We start from the raw sequence: 9898 nt of genomic DNA, 5'->3' as shown, positions 1-9898 counted from the left end.
ATAAAAGACAACAATCGCATATCACGTCAATGAATCAAAATTGACATGCACATGTCAATGTCAATTTCACCCGATACCGTATTTAAATAGAATGTCAGTTTTCATGATTTCCCAAATAAATAAACTCAAGACAATCATTCAACAACAAACGATTTAAACTCTTCTTTTGTTTAAAGTCCGAAATATAAACATCGAATGTGTGACAAGGATAGAAATTAGCAACCGTCAATGTAAACATGTTGATGCAATTGACGGCACATGACAAAGCCGACCTTGGCGTATTTTCGTTTCGGCGTCTGGCCGTCTGCTCCAGACGCAAGGCAGATGTCTGCCGACTGTCTGTGTGTTCTGAGGCAACAGCACCTCGGGATATAGCGTTGAGAAATAACACATTCCCGAGGGTAATTTATAGAAGAAATATTTAAAACGATTTAATTGGAAAAAATGTCAAACTTCGTTGATTTATCCATATGGATTGATAACAGCGAATTTTCATTTAGTTCATTTTGGTCTGATGATTGAATTTATAAAATTGTTTTCTGAAAAAGCTGATAATTTGTTTGTTTGCCATTTTTTAACAACAAAATTGAATTTCTTTTTTTAAAAGTTACGTACAGGATGTCAGAAAGACTGCAATTGACGTATTTTGTCCGTATGTTATTACTCATTACATATACTGATATAAATAGTTTTGTGTGGACACGATAGATTAAGGAAAACGTCAGAAATACAATATATTTAACTTTTAGGTTTAAGTTAGATGTCCGGTTCATATATCACACAGATGACCATTCAAAGGTCCACTTCAAAGGCAGAGGCGTAAGATTGTCTCTTGTTTTCAAGCAAACATTTTATGCTTTATTAATTCTCTGTCCGTGCATGCCCTGTAAATAGATAATCATTTTCATATCATATTTCAATATAAGATTATGCACCCGAAAACAAAGAACAAAGGAGCCGCCCAGAGAAGCAATTAACAAGCTGTATTATAGAATAAATGAAAACATGCATGGTTGTCCGTTGATTGACAGATGTATATGGACATTAATTATGGCATGGCGGGGTTGTTTTGGCTACAAGAGGAAGTGTCATATGAAATCAACAACACACCATGGCGACATAGTGATTTAATAGCACGTTCAATGTTCACACGGAACATTTAATATCCTAATGCATCGAAGACGGATTCGTTGATAAGGCAAAAAACACATTTAGTCATTTTTTAAACCCTTTTGAGCTTCATTTGAAGGGTTGAATACTGGTCTGAATGTCTGATTTGGAGTTGAGTTAATTAGAGGGTCAATGTTTTGTTTAATATAATACATACTCTTACTACTGATTATGGTCGTGTGCAGATTAATATTAAGAAATTTTCAGATTTAAAAAGTTGTCCCCAAATTCCAACTTTGGTACTCAGATACTGCATTCCTCGTGGGCATGTAGGCGTGGCTGGGCGTGGCATCACTTGCCGGTGTTGGGTATTTTAGTTCTGCCAGATAAAAAAATATAACTCATGACACCCTTTGTCATTTGGCTTGATAACTACAAACAAGTTACCTACACAGTCACCTCGTTTTATTCTCTTTACAACCGAAACCACATGTTCTGCAATAATTGTCTGTTTCGCGAAATTCTTAATCTAAGTCACAAAACAGTATTCAGAAACGTTAATGGAAAATGTGATAAACTGCGCATAAAAAGATCCACCAAGATAATTTCCTCCGGATATTCATCGCAACCATCCCCCAGCTCCAACCCCCTAATTTCCGCTATGGCTCCCCTCTGCCCCGTGGGGTTGTAACCTAATTACAATCCACCCTCCCCTCCCCTACCCTACACCCACCCTGTCAGCAACAGACGTCAGTCAGTACATCAAATCTCCACATTTCGTCACACATAATAAAATTCAATGAAAGGAGACTCTTTGAAATAGTCAATCCCGAGAAGCAACCAGTCGTAAAATTAGACAACAACTCGAGTACCCGGGTGTAGGGATTGTGTCATAAAGAATGCGAAGAGATTTCTATAGTTATTTGTCTGGCGCGGGCTACATACATCTAGACAACTATATTGGACAGTCGTTATGACTTTTATTGCTGATTCCAACCCCAGCGCGTATTATTGAGGTCAATTTCGAAAGCACACATATACAATAGTTATTACCTTTTCCTTTATTGAGACAGTTAATCTGCGATGCAAGGTGTTCATTTCAGTCAATGAAATGTACAAGTGTTAATTTGCAAACGACACGACCATTACTTGCAGTGACTTGATGTGGTTTGTAAAAAAAGTTGTTCCTGTTTCTGTAGTTACACTCGAACATCATTCAGGCTTCATAATACTGATTGTAAGAAAGAACTGGTATTACAAAAGTAATGAACATTCTACGTTATGGATGACAACTTCAGGTTTATTGCAATATACCAGAAGTTGTCATCCATAAAGTAGTGTTTTCTAACTTACTAACTTTTAGAATGCAAATCAAACAAATACCAGTGTATAACTCATACCCAAGATATGTCGGTTGTGTAGTCACATAATTACACTCCATGAATCGAAAACTGTCCATCGAAGCATGCACATGTGACACTCCAGTTGCTGCGATAGTTTCATGTTCGCGGAGACTGAGCCCATACCCGCAGAAAGAGGTTTACTGTTTTAATTTAAGTACGCATCGTAAATTTTAACTTTAATGTCATCGCGAGACTTCATTCGTACTTCCCCCCACGCGAATTACACACAAATTTATTCTTCATATTTTATCGTTTCCTTTACATCAACACCTGTTGCCCCAGCCGGCCGCATCGCACGCGTTGCCACTCACAAAGAAGTGATTGTTTTGAAAGGTTCTGTTTTGTTTTTTGTTGTGTAAATGCCTGACATAGTTCCTGTGTACAAACACTGTACTCCCTCAAACATGCCGGGGCGTGAATATGGAAGACACAAAGAGTCGCTTCCATCATCGTTGCAGCATCACATAAAATTTGGTTGTTTGTTTACTGGCTGTTTAACGCGGCACTCAGCAATATTCCAGCTATATTACTGCGGTCTGTAAATAATCGAGTCTGAACCCGACAATCCAGTGATTAATATCACGAGCATCGATCCAGGCAATTGGGATACGATGACATGCATCAACCAAGTCAGTGAGCCTGACCACCCGATCCCGTTAGTCGCCTCTTACGACAAGCATCACATGTAAAGAAACCTTTTTGATCTCGAAGGTTGCCGATGAAACCGTAATTGTATTGCGGACTATCGAGTTAAAGGAACAGGGTAACATCCGTGTTGTATTACCACACCCTCCCAACAGGTAGGTATGGGGTTTCCGGACTGGGGTGGTATCTGTATTGTGTAAGTTGTGTCGCCGTTTCTCGACGGAAGGATGGGGTGACGTCAGGGTTAACATCGCATTTAACACTTCTTCTCTGAGGGTTTTGTCACGTGAGAGGAACGCTCAAGTGACTCAGGTGTCGGTTATTTGTGGGTGGACATAAGCACACCAATAGGGTCGTATCTTGGATTCGAACCCACAACATATCGCCCTATATTACACAAATAACAATAACATCACAAAAAAATCTCTGCTAAAAGCAGAGTCAGTTTTACCATTCCTGTTATATGATAAGCCTGTGTTAATATATCGCTATCAATTGTGATGAAACCAGGTGTTCTCGAACTGGTAGACATATCTTGACCCTCTGGTGACCACTGTCACAAATACATGCAAAGGCAAAGTATGACTGAATCTTTAATATCGTGTAAACTAAAGTTATAGAGTTTAATTTGTAGATAATAGCACCAAAATATACAAACAGGTTCTTCAAAGTCATTTGAGATTTCCATTGACTTATTTACACATACGATACTCTATAGTTTCTATATCTTTGCTTTAGGCCCTAAACGGATATTTTAAATGCACGGAATTAAATGCACTTTAAACCACCATCTGCAATATTCGCATGTTTCGACAGATATGGAAGCTAGCATCTACTGAATACGTTGTTACCTACACGTTGGCCATGTGCTGTTAGAAGGACCAACACACCTGGTATCATTATGGTAATTATATTGAGTCGCTGTTTTTGAATTAGCCATTTTCGTTTTTTATGTGACCTTTTTATTAGCAGGTGAAAAAAATTATTTTTCTCTGTACGATAATGTTCAATTTCCATTTTTACCGGTTGATGTCGCATAGCAGGCATTTTATAGCCGGATTACAGATGTAACATATTCGATAAAGGCTCTTAAACATATCTCAGATTTTATCGACCTTTGTCACCATATAGATATGTACATATACTTACACGTGTGTTTATAGGACTCACATTAAGGCGAGGCTATTGAGAACATTTCCCACACCAGTTTATAAACCTACTCAGCCTTGTAGCCAGCACAATAAAGGTGAATAACTGCTTATTCACGATATACCAACACCACCTGCGTCCCGTATATTATATAAAAACGATACATACAAGTGAATTATACACTAATATGTACCTTATACTTAACGATTACACTGCTAGCAGTTACTGCGACCCCAGTCGGTCGGGTAGTTTTAATGCTTGTTTATTGTTGTATTGCTGGAATGATATGCAATTTTGTGATTCACCAGTTTAGATTGTAGTTTCTTGCAAAGGTCGTTCCGATATTTGTGTCTGAGTCACATTGATGTGTAGATATCAGCTGTCAACTTGTAAATCGTGCTTTATGTCAATAAGTGATGCAGGGGTTATATGGGTGTGAACATGTTAACAATGAGCTGTAATCGTCGAGTGTACACAATATGTAATAACTAGTCTGATGGAGATTGTAGTTTGTCCTGGTTGTACGATGATTTTGCTAAAATTAATAATTGGTGAAATTAACAAGGTCATTTGATAGCTGTCAATCAAATTATTTTTTCCGCTTATTCTAAATGACACTGAATTTTCCAGATTGAAAAGGGTCGTTTTTGTACCTCAAATGATTGCACTGGGAAATTACAATTGAGCTAATAAAATCAATAGCTGAATTTAAAAAAAATAGATCGCCGTTTTGGGAAATGAGTTTTTTATGAAGGCAGTGATATTTTACACAGAACTATAACATAACATGAGGAAGAGAATATATGGATGTCAGCTTCTTTATTATGAGGAACACAACGTTCGGAGTATATACTTCCTCCTTCATTCACCTGATCTAGGAGGAAGTATATACCCCGAAAAACGTGTTCAATTCTGACTGTTATTCAAAGTCTTATAACATAACACTTAATATGTATGTTGTAACTTGATAACATTCGAATTGTTCACTGCCAAATAAGGATAAATACTTTTATATAATTTACCATGCCTTAGTGCATAATTTTTTGTAGAACAAGTAAATACAGTGCTTTAAGGATAACAATTTGTATGTGATGCTTTAACTGCCTCAGTGCAGATAAATATCTTCATACCAAAGTTGCATCAAAGGATGCCGATTTGATCCACATTAATTCAATCGTATTATCGTTATTCCGGTTCATAGATTAGCGAAAACAGACAATGGTGGAAAAAAGAATTAAAAGAAGATCCTATCCTGATGATGAATTAAATACCCGGAGGGTCATAAACTGAAACACAAACATCCGTGAGATTAACACACGTCCCGCTACCATTCTCATCTCTTCACTGTTAATCCAATGCAAACATTTTTCGTGTAGAGCGTTGTGTTAGTTCATGAGGCTACGATTTGGGGATTATCCGGATTAACAATAATCGCATAATTAAAAAGGTTAAGTGGATTACTTGGTTAAGCTAACAATGTAATTAGCCTAGCTGTTGGTAAGAAGGTATGTTTTTTTTAAATTTTGGAAGGTATTTAACAAGGAAGTGAAAATGACGCACATAGTTGCATGGCTGCACGAACGAAGGAGTGTTCTGGACGCTTTTGAAACAGGGGTTTTAGTTCCGTCGACTGGCTCTAAACTGAGTCTTCACAAAGTATGTGGACATAGTGCAGGCGTGTGTTGTCTCTGGCAACGTGATCCCGTTAGTGCATGTTGTACGTGGAATATCCTTGATTAACTACACTGGCAAGTTGAATTTTCGGGCGTCCACCACCTTCACGGGATTTTATAGTTTTTTCGACAAGCGAACTGAATAAGTCGTCCAAGTCGAACATATAGAACAGGTCGTTCTATATGTTGACAATTTTTGGATGGAAATGAGTTTTGCAATGTTTCCTTTTATCGAAAAGATTGATCAGAAGGGTTTTCTGTCAGAGAAATATTTGCAGTAACCCATGTTGTTCTTTGGAACAGATCTATTATACACATTTTGACCCATATCAGGTAGGTGTAACACTAAAATATAAAATGTTATTAATATTAACTTGGTAAGATTGGTAAAGCAATCAGTACGTGACACCTGGTTATTAATTATGGTTAAATCGAGCATCTTTTCATATGTTTTCAAGCAAAAATCGCCTACATGTGGAAAGGATATTTGTGTAAATGTCATATATCGAATACGTTTCTTGCCAATACTTTGCAAATGCATATTGACCAATGTGTAATTTGACCCATATCTCTGCTAATGAATGTCAACACATCCGAAAGTCAAATAACTACCGTTAACATTGAAATAAACAACTTTTAATAAACTGACGTTTGCTTGTCACAACCACGTGTGATATGTCAACGGACTAAGACAACACACATACTTCTCACATGTTAACCGTAAATCAAAATCCTTATGTTGTCTTACCTGTAACATCAAAGAGCGCCGAAAGCACAGGTGAGAATCACAAACAATAAATCACTCTTCGCTCATCAGCAGAACGGTGCAACAGCCAGCGTATTCCGAAATCCTCACACCGTTTGTCACAGCCCTACTCTAACATCACCTCTGCTCCAATTGACGATATAGTGAGCCGACTGAACGCAAATATCGCGCGTACAATGTCATGGCCGGGTAAACATGGCTTCCTCGCTCAGCCAATCAAATCACTGAAGCCATATCGGCACGGAATCTACTATACTGAATTTAATTCTCTGGCTATTGGCTGTAAAAGGCTAAGGGCCTGCCAGCATTGCCCCGTCTTTTGTTTTCCTTCCATTTAACATATCATACCTCAGTAGGTCCGAAAAGCCGGTTACAATAGCCTTCGGGCAGACAACTGATAACTCGGGTCGAGAGATGTACCCTCGAGTTAAGGGGTGTTCTTTAAGACGCTAAAGCCAAGGGGAAGATTCTAAGTGATAATGTCTGCACATAGGATCGGCTTTCTCTCGACTTGTCCGATGTCCGATCCGATAATTAAAGTAGTTGTCACGAAAATGCGACTTTTAGCGGGTTTGAAATTGAAATGAAAGCAGTTTCGAAGAAAACAGAAGACTCCTTCTATAGGAAGACTCATTCAATGTTTATTTAATCAACCGTTAATGCTGCGAAATTAGAGATCTTTAAAATTTGACCTATTTGGATTTGACTTTACCTTTGAAGTGCGAAGGGATGAAATTTGACGACGCCCATTTCTATTGAGTTGACTAAAGGTCACTCAATCTAAGTTTATTATCTTGAATTTTGCTATGTATTGAAGTCCGATGGTCGGCTGATAAACAGTTAATGAAGTCTATTAAAAAACGTCTGAGGAAATGTGTTTGAAGTTTGATCTTGCCGGCGTGACAAAATGGTGTTTTATTCTACTTAATTCAACTGTAATTAACACAAAATGCTCCTTAAGTTTCAACGGTTTGTATGAAATATGAAAAGCGTAGAATAAAATGAAAGAACCTTTCTCATACAAACTTTGATTTTTTGGAAAAATACCAAAAAATGAATATTTCCTTTTGTGAAATGTCCACTGCAACGTACAACGTGTTCATCAGTAATTGAAACACATGTTAAACAATTTTTGCAATACTGTTTGAAAATGCTCTTATGAATCAGTGACAAGGATTGTAATTTGTAGCACCCAAAAAAGAGAAGTGCATTTTGAACTTGTATTTTAGGCAGGAGAGAGTTGTCAGTGACATTACTATTGTCAAATGCTGAAAAAAGTTGAGTTTTGATTCTCACTGCATTAAAGTCCCTGCATTGGATGTGTGTTCTGTACACATATTTCTAGATTATAATGATGCAATGTTTTTTACATATCGTGCCTTAATAGTGAGCCAGCACACTGTGATTTGGATTTAAAAGTATGTCATCGTTGATTTCATACCCTATAAATTTTTTGAAAGCGGATGCGTAGCTGCTTTTCTTAAGCTACACAACCGTTTTCTTGACAGTAATCAAAATATGCATAAGTAGCCCAGCCCGCGCGCGCAAATTGGCGGAAATACCACATTGACAGTTACACACCGACCACAGAAAAAAAAAATCTTTCACGTTTCAAATCTTAATGATACAGATGCCATTTAAGAAAACAAAAACGTAAAAAGATACATTAGTCATAATCCACTAAGCCCTTTCAGTCTTATATATCCGAAGTTGCAAATATTGTCATACAATGTACAGAGTGCGATAGAGCACGTGCATGATTCTAGTTGTTAGAAGGCGTACATACGCGCTTACCATTTGCATACATATTAACTTTATACTAGAAGGAAGAGAATATATGTCGTACTAGAAGTTCACTTCATCTCCAAACTTCAACCACTCGCGTCATTATATGTATGGAGCAACTGTGTTGCAGTTTACACCAGGACAGCCAGGCTTGATGGATGATTTGGTCTCCCCCCATGAAAGACAATAACATGTTATGTAAACACAAGGAACTCAACGTGAATTTAACTAAGCGACACAGTTTTACACTGCTGTAATCTGATGTACACAATCATGAACAGCAAATCTAACGAGTTGCGGTACCGAGCCAAATAGACCTCTTTGTGCCAACAGGTAGCCGTGTCAGAAAACACTACCACAGCAACTACCACTACTACTACTACTACTACTACTACTACTACTACTACTATTACTACTACTACATCCTGACAGTCACAGTAACAATGGTTGAAAACAGTACATACACTTTTAACCCACGCCTCGTACCGCCGCTACTACAAACACTATCACGGTTTCTAACACCGCTACTTCTAACAATATCCAAATATGTTTCGTAAATTGTTTTTAATATAGTATGCTCAAATATGTTTCGTGAATTGTTTCAAATATAGTATCCTCAAATATGTTTCGTGAATTGTTTTTAGATATAACTTCTGCATAAATGACACAATTGTGAATTAATCAATTTGGTCTCGTCGCTGTATGGCTGAAATAATGACGATGCGACGTTAAATTTTAAGTCACTCACTCACTCATTCACTAACAATATCACGGCTCCTACCACCGCTACTACGAACACTATCAAGGCTCCTATCACCGCTACTACTAATCTTATCACGGCTCCTATCACCGCTACTACAAACACTATCACGGCTCCAATTACCGGTACTACTGACAATATCTCGGCTCCTAACACCGCTACTACTAACAATATCACGGCTCCTAACACCGCTACTACTAACACTATGACGGCTCCTACCGCCGCTACTACTAACACTATCAAGGCTCCTACCGCCGTTACTACTGATACTTTCACGGCTCCTACCACTACTACTAACACGATCACGACTGTTACCACCACTCCTACTAACTCTATCACGGCTCCTAACACCGCTACTACTAACACTATCACGGCTGTTACCACCGCTACTACTGATACTATCACGGCTCCTAACACTGCTACTACTAACACTATCACGGCTGTTACCACCACTACTACTAACACTATCACGGCTCCTATCACCGCTACTACTATCGAGATCACGGCTCCCTCCGCTGCTACTACTTACACTATCACGGCTGTTACCACCGCTTCTACTAACAATATCACGGCTCCTAACACCACTACTACTAACACTATCACGGCT

The sequence above is a fragment of the Haliotis cracherodii genome, unplaced genomic scaffold (assembly GCF_022045235.1).
Source record: "Haliotis cracherodii isolate W230 unplaced genomic scaffold, xgHalCrac1.p SCAF_8, whole genome shotgun sequence".
NCBI lineage: Eukaryota > Metazoa > Mollusca > Gastropoda > Lepetellida > Haliotidae > Haliotis > Haliotis cracherodii.
The sequence above is the reverse complement of the archived record's forward strand: the minus strand, read 5'-3'. Positions refer to the sequence as shown.